Source organism: Rhinoderma darwinii, chromosome 4 (assembly GCF_050947455.1).
Source record: "Rhinoderma darwinii isolate aRhiDar2 chromosome 4, aRhiDar2.hap1, whole genome shotgun sequence".
Taxonomy (NCBI): Eukaryota; Metazoa; Chordata; class Amphibia; order Anura; family Rhinodermatidae; genus Rhinoderma; species Rhinoderma darwinii.
In genome coordinates, this window is record NC_134690.1 from 221,158,111 (window position 1) to 221,178,624 (window position 20,514).

At 41.6% G+C, this 20,514-nt stretch overlaps 1 protein-coding gene across 4 annotated transcripts in view; it reads right to left on the bottom strand.

Annotated features, from left to right (window-relative positions):
• ASCC3 (activating signal cointegrator 1 complex subunit 3) overlaps positions 1-20,514 on the bottom strand; it is a 630,293-nt gene that overhangs the window by 301,824 nt on the left and 307,955 nt on the right. The window lies entirely within an intron of this gene.

Below are 20,514 nucleotides of genomic sequence, written 5' to 3' on the forward strand. Positions count from 1 at the left end.
GTATTCTGACCCTTCTCTTTTCCTAGACTCTGCCTTCTGCCTTGCCCATTGGTTTGAAGCTCTTCTGTGTATTTCCTTGTTTTGACTCTTGTCCATAACAGTGGCAGGGGCGGGCTGGGCCGGTCCCCCAGTATACTTATAGGGCCGTTGGCCAGATTATTTTTCTTTTGTATTAGTGACCGTTGCAGCCGTGCCTGCCTGCCTTATCTAGCAGACGCTCGGCAATAGGCATGTCTTCTAGAAAACGCACTCCCCTGGTGCTGCCGCACCACCAGAAAAGAGCAGGAGCGCCGAAGACCAGCTGAGGACGGGGGCCAGGCTGAGTGGCGAGGTAAGTGCTGTATTAAAGACTGAGCGCCGCTCACTGCGCCCAGCCTCCTGCCCCTATTTAAATTTGGTAGAAGAGTGATCGGCTGACGCTAGGGATGGGGGGGTGTTTTGAGGATTATACAGTACTGCAAGGCAGAGGGGGCGGTCTGACCCCCCCCCCTTCCCCTCGCGTCCACACAGCTTAGTATTGTATAAAATAAATTTAGTCAGAGCAGGGCTGCGGCTGTGTAATACAGTCATTGGCCATTCCTGAAAAGTGTGCATGATGTGATGCGACCAGCGCTGCAATAATGAGCAGGTCTTTGATGCTGGGAGAGCATGGTGTGTTGTTGTTTGGCCTAGCAAGCAGGGTAGCCCGCTCTATGAATTATCAAGGCGTCACAAATAGGCTTCTACCTGGCTAGTCACGTTGCGCCTCATGACCTACACACTATCCCTCCATGTTTCACACACTTGCATCCCATTATTCATTTATTTTTTAGGCACTTTACTCATTACTGCCCCCTATATGTCACTTACATTATTACACTTGCACATACACTATTCATTTATTATTTCTTACTACACATCCCATGCACCACATACCACTCCCCTCAAGACTAGTGGGAGTGGCTATTATTATTTAAAGCACCTGCTCACTCGCCTTCATCAGCGTTTCAGACCTGGCTGTGTCCATTTGTAAGTATGGCCTTTTTCGGTGTTTTTGCATAAATGTCCTTGTTTTTATCTGTTTTGTTAATAATGAGCGCCAGGGCTGAAGACAGAGAACGTGGTGGGCACAATGCAAAGCACCCCCATGTTCTCAGTCTTCAGGGTCGGCGCTGTCGCTCATTAGTGCAGTGCTGACCGCGCACGCACTTGTCAGGAGCGGGGAGAGAGGTTAAGGAGAAAATGAGAAGGGGGTTGCCCCTTGGATCGCATCTCAGGTAATCCCTGTGACACGATCGAGGGACATACCATATATGGACAGACAGCCCAGGGTCCATTGAAGGACGGCATGACCATATTTCCTGTTGTTAGGGCAAACTTAGGTTTGTCCTAACAACTGCCTGTGTACTATCAGTAATGTACTGGCATATAGATATATGCCAGTACATTAAAGTTTAAAAATAAAAAAGGTAAAAAAAATAAAGTAATATTAAATAAAAAATTAACATTAACCCAATGTTGTCCATTATGACAGTAAGAAACATGATGGGGTTAATTACTTTTAATGTGAGGCACATTTCATCATACCACATGCCGCACATCAGAAAATGGAAGAACTTGTTTAGTATTATTATTATTGGCAAAGCATTGTTTTTGTATCAAGAATCGCAATACTTCACAAATTATCTGTATTGAAGTCCAAATTCTGGTATTGTGACAACCCTAGCCAGGTTCGGAACGGCGTTACATTGAATTGTTTGTGGAATCAGTGGTACGGCCATTTCTCCAAAGTGTCCCATAAGCTGTTTTTCAACAGGACAACGCCAGGCCACATGTTGCTCGTGCTACTGTGAGCAGTCTGCATGGCCTAAACAAGCTACCATGGCCCGCAGCATCTTCGGAGTAGTCTCCCATCGAGCACATCTGGGACGTCATTGGTCGGCAATTGCAAAGGGAGCTGCCAGCAGCCAATCTTGATGATTTGTGTGCCCAAGTGCATTCAGCGTGGCATAACATTCCTCAGACAACCATTAATAACCTCATTGAGGGCATGCCGAGGCGTGTAAGTGCGCGTATTTCTGCGTTTGGCGTACATACTCGATATTGAATAAATCAAGATGTTTGGAATATTTTTTGTTTCCATTTTTTTTTTTATCATTTTCATATCATTAACATGTCTGTTGATCCTGTGATATCCACAATTCCAAAACTTTTACTTCTTGGAAATATATATGTATTTTTAAAAAAAAATCAAAACCATACCAGGCAGATGGTAACAAAGAGTGAAGCGGGCATTTACTGAACTAAAGCTGATAAGCGGTACAAATTTCACAAATAGTCTACCCATGAGTTTTGTATAGCAAAATAATGTAACTGAACATATTTTTATACATAAAATAAAAAACAAATAAAAAATCCTGCAGTCTGTTTTTAAGGGCCTGTTCACATCACCATTCGCTTTCCGTTCCGGGGTTCCGTCTGAGGTTTCCGTCGGGTGAACTCCACAAGGGAAAGTGAAACCACAGCTTCCGTTTCCGTCACCATTGATATCAATGGTGGCGGAAACATCGGTAATGGTTTCCGGTTCGTCACCGTTGCTGCAGATTTCCGTTTTTCCAACGGAATCAATAGCGCAGTCGACTCCGCTATTGATTCGGTCGTTAATATCACTATGTATTCAGCTTTACCAAGCCTAAATATAAATATTAGGAGATAAAAGGCTGCACCAAATATGCAAAGAATAAGAACATGTTAAGTCTGCTGCATATAAACTACTATCCACTTTTTGTTGTATATGTGGCAGCCTTTTCTACTTTCTGCAATCTTATAATCTTAATGTCTGTGAATTTCCCTCTTTTATTATGTAAGTCTATGAAAAGCCTAAAGCAAAACAAAAAACAAAGTTCTACTATGAGATAATATACAGCAGTGGAACACATTAATCTGACTTGCCAGAGCAGCTTGGGTCCTAAAGCCATCAATACAGTGCCTAAGGGTTCATTCCCATTATACAGTGTATCTGATAGCAGTGTATCTGAAATACAAAAACGTAAAAACTCTATTCAATTGTCAGAGCGCCAAGGGCTGATACACAAAAGTAGGCACATCCAGAATGTTTATCTTTATGAATATGCTTCACTCATTGTGGTGTGTCACATACAAGCTGTAAGGGGGTGTACAGCCTTATATTTTTTTGTTTTCATACTTTAATTTTGAAAAACCAAACATATTGGGACATGCAATGTGTTCAGATCAATATGATGACATAAACCAATATACTCTATATTCCAATGCAATACTGAGTATTAATAGACAGAGGAGATGGTGCAGGAGGCTGTAGGACTGCAGCGGGGATCAGAATTGGTGCTCTGGATAGAGACAATTGGAGTTTAAGTTTACAAGGGTTTTGCCACTAAAGACATTCTTAGAATTTCAACGGAATATACCATAATTGTCTGAAAAGTGGTGGTCCCACCTATAGGGAAAACAGGCAATCCTGACTACTATTCCGCTCATGCCTGCCGCTCTCTTTAGTCAAGTTTATGGGAGTTATTGAAACAGAGTTCCGTAACTACACTGTAAGTATCAACACTTTAGGATATAGGTTGGACTTGATGGACCTGTGTCTTTTCTCAACCTTATTAACAATGGCATCGACTTGAATAGAGAGCGCGGCTCATGGCGCCCATGGCTCATTGATGCTTGGGGAACGGGGGCTGGTGCTCCAACTAACATGTCTGAACGCACAACTCATTGTACCTTAGCATGGATGGGCAATAAGAGCAGACAACCAGTTTGAGTGCCGTTGCTGTGTAAGGGAAACAAAACGAGAAGACTCCAGTGGGCAAAAAATTGGATCACTTGAATAGTGGAACAACATCGCTTAGTCAGATGAATACAGATTTCTGTTGCACCATGCTGATGAGACGTTCAGATTTTGGCTCAAGCTGCATGAATCGATGAAATTTTGTCAGATGTCAACAGTTCAGGCTGGGAGGTGAGGTAATGTTGTGGGGAATGTTTTCTTATCGCACCTTGAGTCCTCTGTTACCTGTGGATGGACGTTTGTACAGTAGGACTAACCTAAGTATTGTGGTTGACCAAGTTTATCCCTTCATGGCAGCGGTTTACCCTATGGCAGAAGGACACTTTAGCAGCAACTGTCTGCATGGGCCAATATTCCTGCAGAATGATTTCAACACCTAGTGAAATGCATGCCATGATGAATTGTTGCAGTTCTGAAAGCTAAGGAGTTTCAACGCGCTACTAGAAGGTGTCTCTAATAAAGTGGTCTGTGTAAATTAAATATCTACAATAAAAATAAATGTCACTTTCGGGACTTTTTTAATGTAATTTTAATGCGACTGTAAGGCTAGATTCACACGAGCGTATGAAACCTTGGACGTGAAAAACTGCAGTTTTTCACTCCCGAGGTGCATCCATGCGGTACCCCTGCGGGATGCCTTATCAGGCATTCCCTATAAACTAGATTGCATAGAGGGATGCATGAAGCGCAAAAAAATAGGACATGTTCTATTTTTTAACGGACCCTTCACACATTCCGTTGAAACAACAGCCATGTGAACGGCCCCAATGAATTACATAGGTGCGTGAGAGTTAAACAACTCCATCCAAAGTGTTAATGAGCGCATCTGAAACGTTATGTTGCCCTACGGTACACAATTAACACTTCCATATAAAGACAACCTTAGTGCCGCCATATGCAATAGTACAGTATTTATTACAATAGATGCAAAATTCAGGGCAGATTCTTTCGGAATATACGTATTTTCATACAGGTCAGAGCTTGACCCATATTCCCTTGATCTCTTTGCACAACTAGAGTTACTTTCAGTTATATAGAAATATGATTATAATGCAAGACTATGCAAAATATATATATATATTTTTTAAGTTTAATGTAATTTGATTATATAGAGTTAGCAGCCATACTGAAAATAAGAGCCTAAGGGTCAGTTCACACTGAGTGTTTAGATGCGGAAACAGCTTCCGAATCAGCGTCAAAAAAGGCCAAAATCGCCCCCCATTGATTCCAATGGGAGGCAGAGGCGTTTTTCTCTTGGGCGGCCTTTGGCCGCTCGGAGAAAAAACAAAGGGCATGCTCTTTCTTTGAGCAGTTTCCACCTCTGACCTCCAATTGAAATCAACGGGAGGACGTAAAAACCTGTGGCACTCGTGTCTGAGAGTTGGTTGCCCGAGGTTCTTGCATTAGATTCAACGGCTGCGGGCAAAAAGCACAGCAAAAAATAAATAAATGGAAAAAACACGTTAAATCAAAGCTGGCAGTTCAAAATCTGCATCAAAATTCCTGAAGCTCCGTGTGAACTAGACCCAAGAGGTTGAGTAGGAAGAAAAACCAGTCTGCATAGCACATTTCTGTTGCTGTTTAGAAGGAGAAATGTCCTGCACTATAATCATGATTTTATATAGCGAGTAGTATACATTAGATGATGAAATTCTGGCTGCCTATAGCTGCCACTAGTGAGAGCTCACTCCATAGGGACTGATCAAGCTTACCATGAAGTCAATAGGAGCTATAGAAATAAATATGGTGGCAGAAATGTTGTAAAATAGTCCCTGTCCCCCTGCCTTTCTGGAGTTTACGAATGCCCGATGACAAGCCTGTGGGATCAGGAGTATGCATTCTTGATAAAAGCATTTAAAAGCAGCATGTATAATCTACAACTATGTATAGCGATCTCTCTTTACCTAAGGTATGTATAACTGAGCATTATTAGAAACGATCATCAGCAGGTGGTCAGTATAATTGAAAGTAAAACGCATCCACGCACTTAACACAGGGAGGCTGCAGCTGATAAACCAAAAACATTGGAAAACTTTTACCGATGATCAAGTGTAACACAAACATATAAATGACCACTCTTCTGTAATGCTTTTATTCACTAAACAGACATTCTAGCCATCAATAATATTGGAGAAACCCATGATGCGTCTGCCATTTACTCAATATGCTAGCATCATGTTTTAATCCCTGATAGATTACTATTAGTTTCTGTGTCTCCAATGCATGGCTGAACAGTTCACAAAGACAGCTGCTTATTATTCATGCTCGAACACTCAGCCAAGCTATTTGGGGCACACTCTGTGGAACATTTTATGAGTTTTACCTAGAATTACCTTCACAATCAATATATGTGCATTATCCCAATGAACGCACTTCACAGTTAACATAACAGCTATTCATCATGTTGTATGTCCATCAGCAAAGAATATATTTCCAGCTCTTTACATGAGCAATGTAATTTGTGAAACCTGAACTAACTAAAGAGATACAGCTCTGAAGCTTCTTAGTAATAGTCTGTTTAAACTATTATGTGCTTTTTTTTATAATTAGAGTCTTTACAGAGTAAGCGGTTACTTCAGTGTATTACTTTTCCCACTGAAAAGCTTGATATAATCTCAAAATGATGTTCCCTTATACACATTTCTAAACGGTGACAACTCTAAAGCATCAAAAGGAATTTTGACAAAGAGACTCATCACAGAACTGACAACCTGAGTTCAAAGACAGCAGTTTAATAGATGTTAAATGAAGAGTGCCAGCAAAGGAAGACCCGGCATCCAGTAGATGCTGCCTTCATGGATTCTTGGGGTTTAAACATCTCTAGAACTGGTCTAGATGAACATTTCAATTAAATGGAGCTTCTCATCACATGAGGAGAATATCCACAGAATATGGGGATCCAACTGCTGGGATTCCAACACGGATGGCTAAAATGAAGGGGCAGCAGTTCTCTGAAGATTGCCATGCCCCTTCTGTGCTTGGTTTCACCAATTGACTATAATGGGTTGACCTGGTGACTTCTGAGTAAAGCCAAGTATGGCTAAGAAAAGGCATAGGGGCAAGGCATTTGGAAGAGTGCAGTAGCCCCTTTAATTTTACCAAACAATAGCCGTTGCCCTCCTGCTATCAGGACACCATGTTGGCCCATTAAAATCAACGGAGTGAAGTGGAGCACCGGAGCTGAAGGGTTTGTAAAACTCCATTCACAAAAATAGTTTTGTACTTTTTTGCATGTTTTTAGTTGGGATTCTACACTGAAAATCTTCAATAAATATGAAGAGCATGAATGTGGCCTTATATAATGAGGATTGTATCCGTGTGTGTGTGTGTGTGTGTGTGTGTGTGTGTGTGTGTGTGTGTGTGTGTGTGTGTGTAATATCTACCTTTGCACTTGGTTACTATTACAATTTTTGTCCTTCATATTGTTATGTTAGATTTGATTTGGGTTTTGGCATATAGAAGGCAAATAAATTACATATATTCGTTCCACAGATTAATAATGTTATATAAACACTAAGCAATCTGCGGTACCGTATTCCAAGTTATTTGCATTTTTAAGGCCAATAGAACAAAATGTGACCTGCACCAGATCACCAGTGCATAGAGAAACTGAGCAGAATGCTATGAAAACATCCATTGCTAGTATATACTATTTAACCTAACAATCTCAGAAATAGTGCCTCACGCGCAGAACAAAATCTGTTCCTTGGGTGTAAGATTAGTAGCAATATAATCACATATTATACTATAACAATGTTCTGACAGCGTAAGAGACCCAGAAGTAATATAAAACAGTAAATGAAAAACAAACAGCAGGCTGAATCGTTAAAGGAGCAGAAACCTTGGCTGCAGGAAAGGCTACGCAATATTTGCTTGTATGAACACAAAGTTTGAAAACGGAGATAATACGGATTGTTAACATAGCATTTTAGAAGGTTTCCCGAATAGACGTTGTTTTTGTAATCCATTTATATTTTCCCATTTAACCTACGGAGCCTAAACGCTTTGATGGGAAAAGCATTACAATGACTTTAGGGTCACCTTATATTGAGTTTTCCTAGCTAAAGTTGATTGAAGATTATTGTCCCATCATAATATGGCTGAAACAAAATAAAAGATGAATGGTTTTCCGTTTCTGAAACCGGATACCGAGATAAGAACGCAAGTATGATTTATCCCTCGAGTCTGGTCTGCAAAGTATTTCCATAGTTTTACATCAGTCTCTTCTAATGTATTCATTGCAAACAACATAAAGCATTGTCTTCTCATTAGAAATAGACCCAATAGAGATAACCTTTGTAGCGGACTGTTATTTATGTGATTGCACTGGTGCAAATGCCACATCTCATATGATCCTGATAAATGACATTATTCACAATGCAGCATAAGACAATTCTCACATTATGGCATCTACTATGAATGCGCTCGCAGGAGCAGCATTGGGGTTATTCAAAAACCTTACCATTTGAGACATTTATTGGTGTGAGAAATTCAGAGAAAATGCGTGCTCTAAGGATTAATTCTAGAAGCCTACGCAGAGAAGTCTATCAAAAACCCCAAGTCTAAGAAAGCTATCTATTATTGTTAATATTATCCATCTTTGTAAGCTACGCAGGAGGAGATGGCACACTGGGAGGAAGAATGATAAAGCTGCACATGCATTTGGTAATTCAAAGTGAAGCCTACAAATGAGACGTCTCATTAGCTGGAGCAGATGGATAAAAATTAAAGGCTGAATCGCCAACTTTTAATTTCCCAGTAGCCAGGAAGAGCTTGGAGTCTTGCAGAGTATGACTGTTGAAAAACCAACATGAAAAGATTTTCTCCATCTGTCATAACACATGCCGGAGTGAAATACAACTACCTCCCACTGTCCTTTCTTCTGCAAATGACAAGGATATGCGGAATGTGTATTAAACACATGAATATACAACTGTACCCATATATAATCATTTAAACTGGTTTTTATTTTAAGACACTTGGCATTTGAGCAAGGAAAATGAAGATATCATGCTTGGCTTCGAGAAAACTGCCACAATCACTCTGTCTGCAAGGTGCGATGTAACCAGAGCCATGGAACAAAATTGCTAAGTTGTATATCTAAATATTTGAAATGAAACGAATCACTTCTTGAAATCTCCCAAAGGCAGATTTGGAAGGAGTGGATTACATTTCTGGACACAAGCCTTCAGTAACGTGCGGTTAGATTGCTTACGCTTATACGTGTTCGGTTCCCATTGTATTGTTAAATACTACAGCATTTCTCCTAGGCTGTTTCTGCAGTGTAAGCGCTGCTCATCTAAAGCGAACATTATAAATATTTCTATCTTTTCAGACTAAATAATAAAAATGAACACAAAGCGTGCGCATGGACAAAACATAAGCTATGCTACCTAATTACCACTCCATAATAAATATATCAATTTTTAATAACTTATAAACAAAACATCTTCAGCTTAAAACCGCAACTAGAGCAAAAAATCGTAACCTTTAACAGCTTGTTTTATATTTGTTTTCATCTAACCCACTTTATCCTCCATAGCATACAATATTTTCTGTAAAATTTTGTTTCTGTTGTAAAATTGTATGTTGACCTTTGAACACTGGTTTACTTACAAATAAAATCTACAGAAAGTTGAGTAACTTTGTAGATACATTACATTCTTGTACTGATCCGGAGATAAAAGCTCTGTATAAGGGTCAGTTCACACGTTCAGAATTTGATACGGATGAAATCCGCATATTAATCCCCATTTAAAAAACTATAAGGCCCTGTTCACACAGATTTTGACCTGCCTGCACTCTGTGCCCGTGTTTTTCACGTCGTTTTTCGCCAGCGGTCAGTGAGCACCGCGGGCAAAAAATTTAGCAAATAAAAGTTCTCTGTCTCCCTTTGATGCCAATCAGAGGTCAGAGACAGAAACGCCTGAAGAAAGGGTATGATGTTTTTTTTTCTCTAGAGCGTTTTTTTCTGCTTGCGGGAAAAAAACGACACCGCCTCCCATTGAAATCAATCAGAGGCATTTTCAGAATTTTTTTTGCACGATTTCTGCGTTAAAAAAAAACGCAACAAAAAAACTCTGTGTGAACAGGACCTAAGTGTGTATTTCTTATGGTATAGATTTCATTGCGGATTTTAACATCTAATTGATTTCTATGATGAAAATCCGCAATTAATACACATGGAATCCGGCGGGGTATGGACATGCTGCAGCTTTTAAGTTTCTATCCGCATTTATAAATCCGCAATGTAAAAATACGCTGCATGTGGTTTGGGATTGTAAAAACCCTTCTACTTGCTTTGTACAGTAAAATGATGCAGATTTGCTCTGCGTATTCCGCAACGCAAATCCTGAACGTGTGAACTGGCCCTTAGGGTATGTTCACACGATTAACAAAATATGTCTAAAAAAAATGGAGCTGTTTTCAAGGGAAAACAGCTCCTGATTTTCAGACTTTTTTGAGCAACTCGCGGTTTTCGCAGCGTTTTTTACGGCCGTTTTTGGAGCTGTTTTCAATAGAGTCTATGAGAAAACAGCTCCAAAAACGTCCCAAGAAGTGTCCTGCACTTATTTTGACGAGCCGTCATTTTACGCGCCGTATTTTGACAGCGACGCGTAAAATGACAGCTCGTCTGCACAGAACATCGTAAGACCCAAGCAATGGGCAGATGTTTGTCGACGTATTGGAGCCGTCTTTTCAGGTGTAATTCGAGGCGTAAAACGCCTCCATTATGTCTGAAAAGAGGTCGTGTGCACATACCCTTATATTCCAGAGCAGCATTTATATTTCAGCTGGTTGCTAATAGAATTAGTCAACATTTGAGGTACACATGCACACTCGGCAGAGCGTGCATGTATGTAGAGGGATCGGTAGAAATAGCAGTCGGCCAAACGAGCGCTCGGCTGACAGCTATGTAAGGTATACGGTCACCTTTAGTTATACCTATATCAAACAACAGTACAGTGTCGGAAAGTCTACACTTTCCCAAATACAGATCAGTAAAAATAGCTTGTTACCACAGTAGCCAGAAGAATTATGAGTGAAGCTGTTGATGAGAATTAGAAATAACAAGGTTGAAAAAAGACACCGGTCCATCAAGTTCAACTTCTCTCAGATTAATTCTACATTATTTATTGCTAGATTAGTTGTAACCCCCAATGCCATTTATCATTAGAGAAGGCTCAGAACCCCCATTCTAGTCCCAGCAGTGGGGTCCTCAGCGATCATACATTTATCACCTATCCTGTGGAGAGATCATAAATGTTTTTTTGTGGGATAACCCCTTAGTATACTGTATCTCAATGCTAGCATATATCTGTATATATAAAAAAAACTAGACACATTTATATTGTTTCAGGTAAAATAATTACATAAATGAGTAGCAACATCAACAAGTTGAACAGTCCACAAGAGATGATGCTAGTTATAAATCAACAGCTGAGGGATTGGCATATACTGGAAAAGACAAAAGACTAGGCATCAGATATATTACAGAAAAAAACCCTATAAGCATTAATTGTATGCTCTATTATATAACATTTTCACCATGAGGGAATTGAAACACAATAGAATTATAGGAATGGGAATAATAATCTGTCAACACTGCTTCCCCCTCTAAAAGTGTGCAGCTAAAATTAAAGTATGAGGAACAAACTGCTTGGGTATAGTAACAGTAGAAAGAATAAACATCTTTTATAAAAACTTAATTTAGATTGCACTTTCAGGTTTTGTTGCAACTTTTTGCCATTATTACACATATGAAAATTAAATACATAGTAAACTTTATATAGTAGTCTCTACCATTTAGAGGCACTATTAAAGGGGTTGTCCCAGAATTAACTTTAATCGCCTATCCCCAGAATAGGTGATAAATGTCTGAGGGCTACACCGCTGGGACCCCCACGGGGGTTCCGAACACCCAGATCCTCCTCACTGTACTTCCCGCAGTGAGAAGAAACTTAAAAGGAGCGGCAGCTAAACATGCGCCCACCGCTCCATTTAATGTCTACGGGACTAATGGAAACAGTCTAGCGCTGTACTCAGCTGTTTCCGTTATTCCCAAGGACTGAGACTGGAGCGGCAGCAAGAATGCTCGACCACTGCTCTAATAAATTTCCTCCTCACGGCAGTCGAGTAGTGAGGAGGAACAGGGGGTTGGGGACCCCGGTTCTCAGAGCCCCCAGCATCAGACAATTATCCACTATCTTGTGGATAGGTGATAATTGTCGATTCTGGTAATACCCCGTTAAGCCGGGTTTCACATGCTGCAAACTTTGTCTACAGAAATTCCCTTAAAAAAAAAACCTGCAATAAATCTGATCTGCAGCATACCTGCATGTATTAACATGCTGATTATGTCACAGATTTCATGTCACACAATAGATACAATACATGGCAAATCCTTCACAAATTCACAGCAAAACAGACCACATACCCTTAAAATTTGCAGCATTTTCTAAACTCCATTCACACGCACCGTGCTTTGTTATACGGTAACTAAACGTTCAACAAACTTCTGACAGCTTGGTCCCGGGATTTTCATTTTAATCGTTCTGTTTTTAAAATGACCGAATAAAGCCTTATATTTTTTTTACTAGAGTGCTGGATACACCATTTTTTTGTCCACTTCCATTGCCTTGTATACCTGCTGTCGACTCAGGATTTTTCTGGGAGTATTTTCGTGGAACCAACTAACGCATTAACTGACGCAGTGGAAACGCGGTGAGCGAACCTTTGTAATTCTTTCTATTTTTTCACAAAATTCTGACATGTCAGAAATTTTGATTGTTGGGGGTCCGAGCACTGAGACCCCCACCAATCCCTAAAACAAAGCGGCAGAAGTGATCGTGTGAGCGCTCAGTTGCTTTGATTCTGTTCGGCTTTTCCGGAAAGCCAATGTAGCGGAGTAGACTTTCTATTGAGTCCGTCCTCCGATACATGGATTTCCGTAAAAAGCCGAACAGAAACTAAGCGACTGAGCGCTCACACGAAAAGTTCTGATGCTTCGTTTAAGCGATTGGTGGGGGTCTCAGTGCTCAGACCCCCAACAATCAAAACTTATGCCATGTCACTATGACACGTCAGAAGTTTGTTGAACGTTTAGTTACCCTTTAGGGTATGTTCACATGCACTAATTACGGACGTAATTCGTGCGTTTCTGCCCCGAATTACGTCCGAAAATAGCGCCTCAATAGCGCTGACAAACATCTGCCCATTGAAAGCAATGGGCAGACGTTTGTCTGTTCACACGAGGCGTAATTTACGCGCTGCTGTCAAATGACGGCGCGTAAATAGACGCCCGCGTCAAAGAAGTGACCTGTCACTTCTTTGGCCGTAATTGGAGCCGTTATTCATTGACTCCAATGAATAGCAGCGCTAATTACGGCCGTAATTGACGCGGCGTTCAAGCGCCTGCACATGCCGGTACGGCTGAAATTACGGGGATGTTTTCAGGCTGAAACATCCCCGTAATTTCAGCCGTTACGGACGCCCTCGTGTGAACATACCCTTAAGGATTTTCGGTGCAGAATCGGCATGGGAACTCAAAATACGACAAATATTAATGTGAGCTTTTTTGGAAAAACTTATGCTACCCTAAACATGAGGGGCACATCTGTCACATTTCTGCAAACACTCCCAAATATTGAAACAGTTACTTGCTAAGGCCTCATGCACACGACCGTGCAGTATTTATTTTCAGTAAATACTGCATGGACGGGCCGCGGAGTATCAATTGAATTTGCGGACCGTGCTCACAGTAATAAGTAAGGGAGCACGGTCCGTAAATGCAAAAAATAGGACACGTCCTATTTTTTGCAGCTCATTTCTACGGCCCGGACACACACTTGTAAATACACGGGAAGGTATCCGTGGCCGATAGAAATGAACGGGTCAGTATTTTTAATTGAGGATAAAAATTACGGTCGTGTGCATGAGGCCTAAGTAACCACTTTTAAGTTCTTTTTTTGTCATAGCAAGTTTCTTGCTAAATGGAAAATTAGTAAAATACATTTAATATAGACCTTTCCAAAAATCACGCTTTAAAATTTAAGACAAAGTTTAAGCATTCCTTTTACTCTCCCTTATAAGGGCCTGCTCACATGAAGTTTATGCATCCTGTCACTTATCCGATTATGTAAAAACATACAAAAAGGGTTTCAAACCAACACATGGACCCTGTTGACTGAGCGATAGGTCTTCGTGAGAAGTGCAGGTGTTATTTACACATATCACACTCCAAATCTCAGAACCTTGAAAAACACAACTTAGTGGGTACAAATGCTACCTCTGATTGCCTTTAACCTCTTAATGCACACACTACGAGTGTAAGTAAAGGAAGTGGGCTCTCTGTCACCTCAGTGTGAACCTCATGAAAAGGATTGTTGGGGTTCACCCTTTTATAGAGGCAGCCCAGGGCCGGAGCATGGCCCCAAAGCTTATGCCTTAACAGGAGCCTGTATACACAGTATATTGACATAAAAAAACAAAATAAAAAGTTAAGCCTCTCACAGAGGGGAGGCAAAATAAATAAAAAATCTATTTCCTAAAGTGCTTGTGCCACTGAGACAACCCTTGTCCATTCAGGACACCCCCTCTCCTCAATAAACCAGACCAGAGAGCCACTGCAATGTGCTGTGGTGAACTCCGTGCACCCATATAATACTTTCCACTGCTACGCCTGCAGCTTTTCTAGAGGATGACAGCTGATTTCTGGTAGGATTTATCTGCTGGATTCCACTTTTAGAGAAGATGTTGTCAAGATGGGATAAAGCTGGCATTGCCCTAAGGTCTTATAACACATTTATGCTCCAATCTTTTGCCCATATTTACTCTGCACTATCTTGTGTAAGAACTTTGGATGGCTTCATGGCGATCCGCTTGTGTTTGACATACAGTATGAACACACAGTAGCTAGCGGTGTTTTGAGATCTTAGGTGCGATATGCTTTTATTTTAATTACAGCTATTGCAATTTATGATAATTAATAGTGTGACATGACGAGCTTAAAGATTTTTTTAATACTATATATTTTATTGTGTATACAAATTCTGGTAGGATATAAATCTGTGTCAAGAACCAATATGTGCAGTCATGTGAAGAATGAAAAACGACCTCTTCCATTTCCGTCAACTGCCGATAAAAGAGGTATGAAGCCATTTCCTTGTTCCCATAAGGATAATGGAATGTAGTTTCAACATTAAGTATATTACATGTGCATAAAACAATTACCGTCACCGTTTTTTGAGAGGGCTAAAAATTGAAAATTGGCGTACATAAATGTTTTACCCTTTCTATATTTTCATGATATGCTGTTCCAAAGCTACTACGCATAGGAGATATATGTATTCTAAATATTTAAAACAATAAAATTGAACTATTGCCACTGACCTCTGTTATAGGCTTTTAACAAAATACAATTCAATGCAAAGCAGGAGTCGCATTCAGTTAATTTTAATGTCCCACTAAAGAACCTGGCACTAAATTAACTTGCAGCCATGGCCCTGTCCTGCCTTTAAAATAATGCTTTACTAAGTACTCCATGCACGGAATAAATCAAGGGAGATACCTGCTGTTTTATCGGCAGTAGAGTAGTGCCCGGCATATGCACAGTTCATATTACACTGTTTTTCCAGCACATTTCCACTTAGTAGGATCACATTTATTCATTATGAATTGTGACTAGGATTTAGCCTCCCTGCAAGATTACTTCTTGTATAATGTACTGCTACAGGCAATACCTACTAATGTACCACAAAGACTGCTCATAGTATAAATGTAACCGTAGTAATACAAATAACAGCATACACTCCTAAAATACCATATGCTTTAAACTGTTCACATCAAAGAATTCACTAAAATTAGGTAAACAATAAAGAATATGTAAAAGTATATTATAAACTAAGAAAATTAGCATGTTGAATTTTCATTTTCCCTCTCAAAACACAGTTACAGCCTTCTATAACCTCATCCAAAAAGGTAGATAAGTTTGTTTGTTAATCTGTCACTAGTTTAGAAATACCCAATCTCCTAGCTAATCTAATAGACGCTGTCACACCGATAATGATAGTGAAAATTGTGTCCCAAAAATATTTTAAGAGTTAAGAGCTTTTTTTCTAAATATGCAAATGAGGCTGTACTTGACAAATGGGAGTCAACTCCAGAGGTGGAGCTACCTCACAGCCTCTGACGCTGTCCTATCAGCATGAAGCTGCTTCACACCAGTGTGAGAGACTGAGACAGCATCATACAGAAAACATTACACTGTCCAGAGTGAAAAGAAGGAGTAACCTCCCATTGGGCAAGTACAGCCAAATTAGCATATTTAGAAAAATGCATACAACTTTGCAAATATTAAGCGTTTTTGAATACTGTAGTTATCAGCATCATAGCACCTATTAGGTTAGCAGATAGGACATTAATAAACTAGTGACAGAGCATCTTTAAAGCATAGACAAACCTCTGGTGAGCGTGTACCTGTATAGTGAACATTTGCAGCAATTCCCTGATATTACTAGATTTATGAGTGGAGAAGATCCAATAAAAGAGCAGGGAAGTCTTAAGGGATCACATAAATAGAGAGCAGCAATCGTCTCACAAAATACGACCGTAATTATCGTGAATAAAGGATGCAATATGTTATCAGATGGGCTTATGTTTTATTGAGAGCATTGGAGGACATAGATAGCAAAACTGGAGTAAAGGAAAAGTGGAGTAGTTGCCCATGGCAACCGATAAGGTCGCTATTTTCATTTTCCAAAAGGCCTCTGAAAAACGAGGCAGAAACTTTTCCATTGCTCCAGTTTTATATATCTCCTCCACTGTGTCTCAGCATATAAACCAGAATTAGCCAACAAACGTCTAGAATGTGTCGTCAAGTTTGACTGCATTTAAGAGTGCATACATTATAGACGTCTACCAGCAAGTAACAGGTTAATACATACCCATAGATAGATAGGGCTACGTGCCATAATGGCTTGTCCACACAAAACAGTTTTGCTTCAGAAAATTTCCGCAGCATTTACACATCAACTAGCAGACAATCCGCTGCAGAAAAGCTACACAATTTCATAAGTTTTTCTACTGCGGAAAGTAGTGCGGATTTTTGGTGCGGTTTTTTCAAGGGCTGTGCGATGGCGATATTTCTTCTTCCTGTAATGTCATTTCCACCCCTGTAAGAAATTCTGCAGTGTTTCCACATCAATTTTGCAGTACATCATAAAATACACCGGAAATCAGTCCACTTTCCGCAGCAATAATTGACATGCTGCGGAAATAAAATTACGCACCGCAGGTAAAATTCTGGACTAAATTTTTCTGCAGCATGTGGATGACATTTGTTAAATCTCACCCACTTTGCTGCTACTATATTCTGCTGCGTATTTGCTGTTTACGATTCCAGATGGTAAATACGCAGCGATTCCGTAACGTGTGGACAAGCCCTAAGGGAACTGCTATTGTGAGGAAACTAAAAGATACCCAATTTGTAGATAAGCGACGTCGTCCAGAAGTTTGCATGCTGGTGGGGCATGTAAGAGTGATTTTTGACAGAGTAAGTACCCAAGATCCCATCCCTCACTTCCCCATTAATACTGGAGTGGATCTCTCTCACCTTCTCCCAGAGGAGTCTGAAGTAAATTACACAGACAGAGAGCAGACATGGCTTTCAGAAATAGTATTGATTCAGTTCTGCAGGCAGTGCCCTTTGTTGGTGAAAGTAATTTACTCATGAGTATCCATGAAAAAGAAGGCCCTAGTGTGGTGAGCGTCACAAGAGAATACTTCATACCATGTCCTAAGTGTGACAAGTGCGGTCTACAGTAACGCCACACACTTCACCAATATTCAAGCTTCCATGCCTAGTTTAAAATAGATATCTAGTTTTAGAAAACGGAGATAATTCATTACGCAATAAAGGTTATAAGATTTTCTAATATACTTGGTTTATCAATTCCGCTTGATTTCCAATAACTCTGCATGTAGTCTGGATCGGAACCTTCATCGTTTACTCTCAAGGGTAGAAAATCTATCCTGGTCTTCTGCTCAAATGGGTGCACAGCTTGTTACAAGACACAGCTCTGATACCTGTTCTGTAACGAGTCCTGCACCTGTGTGTCCATCACATGACCAGGAGAGAATACATCCTCTGGAATTACCTTTCAAGGACTGTAAGAATAAATCTTAAAAACGGTGAGAAATAGATCCAATTGAGAAAGTAGACTGGGAAGCAGGGGCGTAACTAGGAAAGACTGGGCCCCATAGCAAACTTTTGACTGGGGCCCCCCTCCGCCGGGTGTCACACAACCCCCCCCCCCCTTGTAGATAGTGCCTTTTTTACAAACCCCCCTCTTGATAACGCCATACAGCCCCCTTTGTAGATATCTACAGAGGGGGCTGTATGGCGTTATCTACAGAGGGGGCTGTATGGTGTTATCTACAGGGGGGACTGTATGGCGTTATCTACGGGGGGCTGTATGGCGCTATCTACAGAGGGGGCTGTATGGCGTTATCTACGGGGGGCTGTATGGCGTTATCTACAGAGGGGGCTGTCTGGCGTTATCTACGGGGGGACTGTATGGCGTTATCTACGGGGGGGGGCTGTATGGCGCTATCTACAGGGGGGCTGTATGGCGCTATCTACAGGGGGGCTGTATGGCGTTATCTACGGGGGGCTGTATGGCGTTATCTACGGGGGGCTGTATGGCGTTATCTACAGAGGGGGCTGTCTGGCGATCCCTACAGGGGGGGGGGCTGTATGGCACTATCTACAGGGGGGGCTGTATGGCGCTATCTACAGGGGGGCTGTATGGCGCTATCTACAGGGGGGCTGTATGGCGCTATCTACAGGGGGGCTGTATGGCGCTATCTACAGGGGGGCTGTATGGCGTTCCCTACAGGGGGGGTCTGTAGGGAACGCCATACAGCCCCCCCCCCTGTAGGGAACGCCATACAGACCCCCTGTAGGGAACGCTATACAGCCCCCACTGTAGGGAACACCATACAGCCCCCCCCTGTAGGGAACGCCATACAGCGTGTCCCCCCCTGTAGGGAACGCCATAGGGCCCCCCCTGTAGGGAACGCCATAGGGGCCCCCCCTGTAGGGAACGCCATACAGCGTCCCCCCTCCCAAAAAAATGCGACCATGTCCTAATAAAAGACATGTATCCACAGGATAGGGGATACATGTGTGATCGCTGGCAGAGAACGGGGGACTGAAAGTCCCCCAAGTTCTCCATGACTAACCTCTGACTTCCGGCGTCTGCGCAGCTCACTAAAAATGAAAGGAGCGCTGGTCACGCATGCGCACAAGCGGGACCGGCGCTCCATTCATTTCTACGGAGCTGCCGACACAGACCCCGGAAGTCCGAGGTTTGTGATGGAGAACTTCAGGGGACTTTCAGTCCCCCGTTCTCCCTATCGCTGCCAGCGATCACACATGTATCCCCTATCCTGTGGAGAGGGGATACATGTCTTTTGTTTAATGGCAGAGCGGGGAGATACCTCCCTGCTCTGCCATAGTGTTCAGTGGTGTCGCGCTGTATCAGCCATAGCGGCTGCTAGCGGAGCCTCCGGCCATGGTGGGGGCCCGTGCCGGCGGGCGACACGGGCCCCCTCATGCCGCGGGCCCCGTAGCAGCCGCCACTGCTGCTACGGCGGTAGTTACGCCACTGCTGGGAAGCTGCATAACTTCACATTATACAACAAATAAGCTTTATGTGCTGAATAAGTGCTTTCAGTAATATGGAGTAGTTATGGACTTCGATAAGATCCTCAAATGTAATGATGTGTCTATAAATACAAAGATCAGAATTGTCCAGGAAATAGTATTTTATATGGCTCTATGGCTGGATAATGAGGGAGAGCGAGGGCAAATGTATTAATGCCTATCAACTCTGGTTTTGGCGAAGATTTCTAAGAATACCATGGTCAGAAAAGAGAACAAACAGATGGATCATTAACCAAATCATGCCTAACCATTCACTTAAAGCACAATTCTACAGACTGGCTTTTTTTCAGCAGTTTTTCTCTCTACAGGCTGTATCTCTAATTCTGAGTTGTCTCAAAGCTAGTGGGTTGAGCCTAACTGCCATCATGTCTTCTACACACTCCATCACATATACAGAGGCTGCAGCAGCATGGAGGACATTATACAGCAGTACAGACCAGTGTAGCAGAGAGTACAGTACTGGGGAGGGGTGATATAGAAATCTTACCAGAAGCCTGCATCTTTCTCACTCCTGCTTTATCCCCCTGCTCACCCCTCCCCTCTCCATAGAGTTCTATGGGCAGCATCTGTCTCTCTCTGCTCCTTCCTCTTGCTCCCTCTCCATTCTCCATAGACTCATATTGGCAGGCAGTGAAGAGACACATTCACACCTTCTTCAGCTCGTGAATTCTGCTCTGTAACCAGGGACAGACATTGCTTCACAACAGGGGATGGGCAGCAGATTACAGCAATGGAGACACTTTGTGGTAGTAACTTCACACAAAAATTGCATGGATAAAACCAAATGAAATTTTAACAGTAAGTACATCACAAAGTTGATCTATATCAGGTATACTATTAGATTAGCATATGTTGTTTGAAAAGTTAGTGTGCATTGAAGCTGCCTTATTTTGGACATATCATGAGAAGACCAATTTCACTAGAAAAGACAATTATGCTTGCAAAAGTTGAAGGAAAAAGAAGATGAGGACGACCAACAACG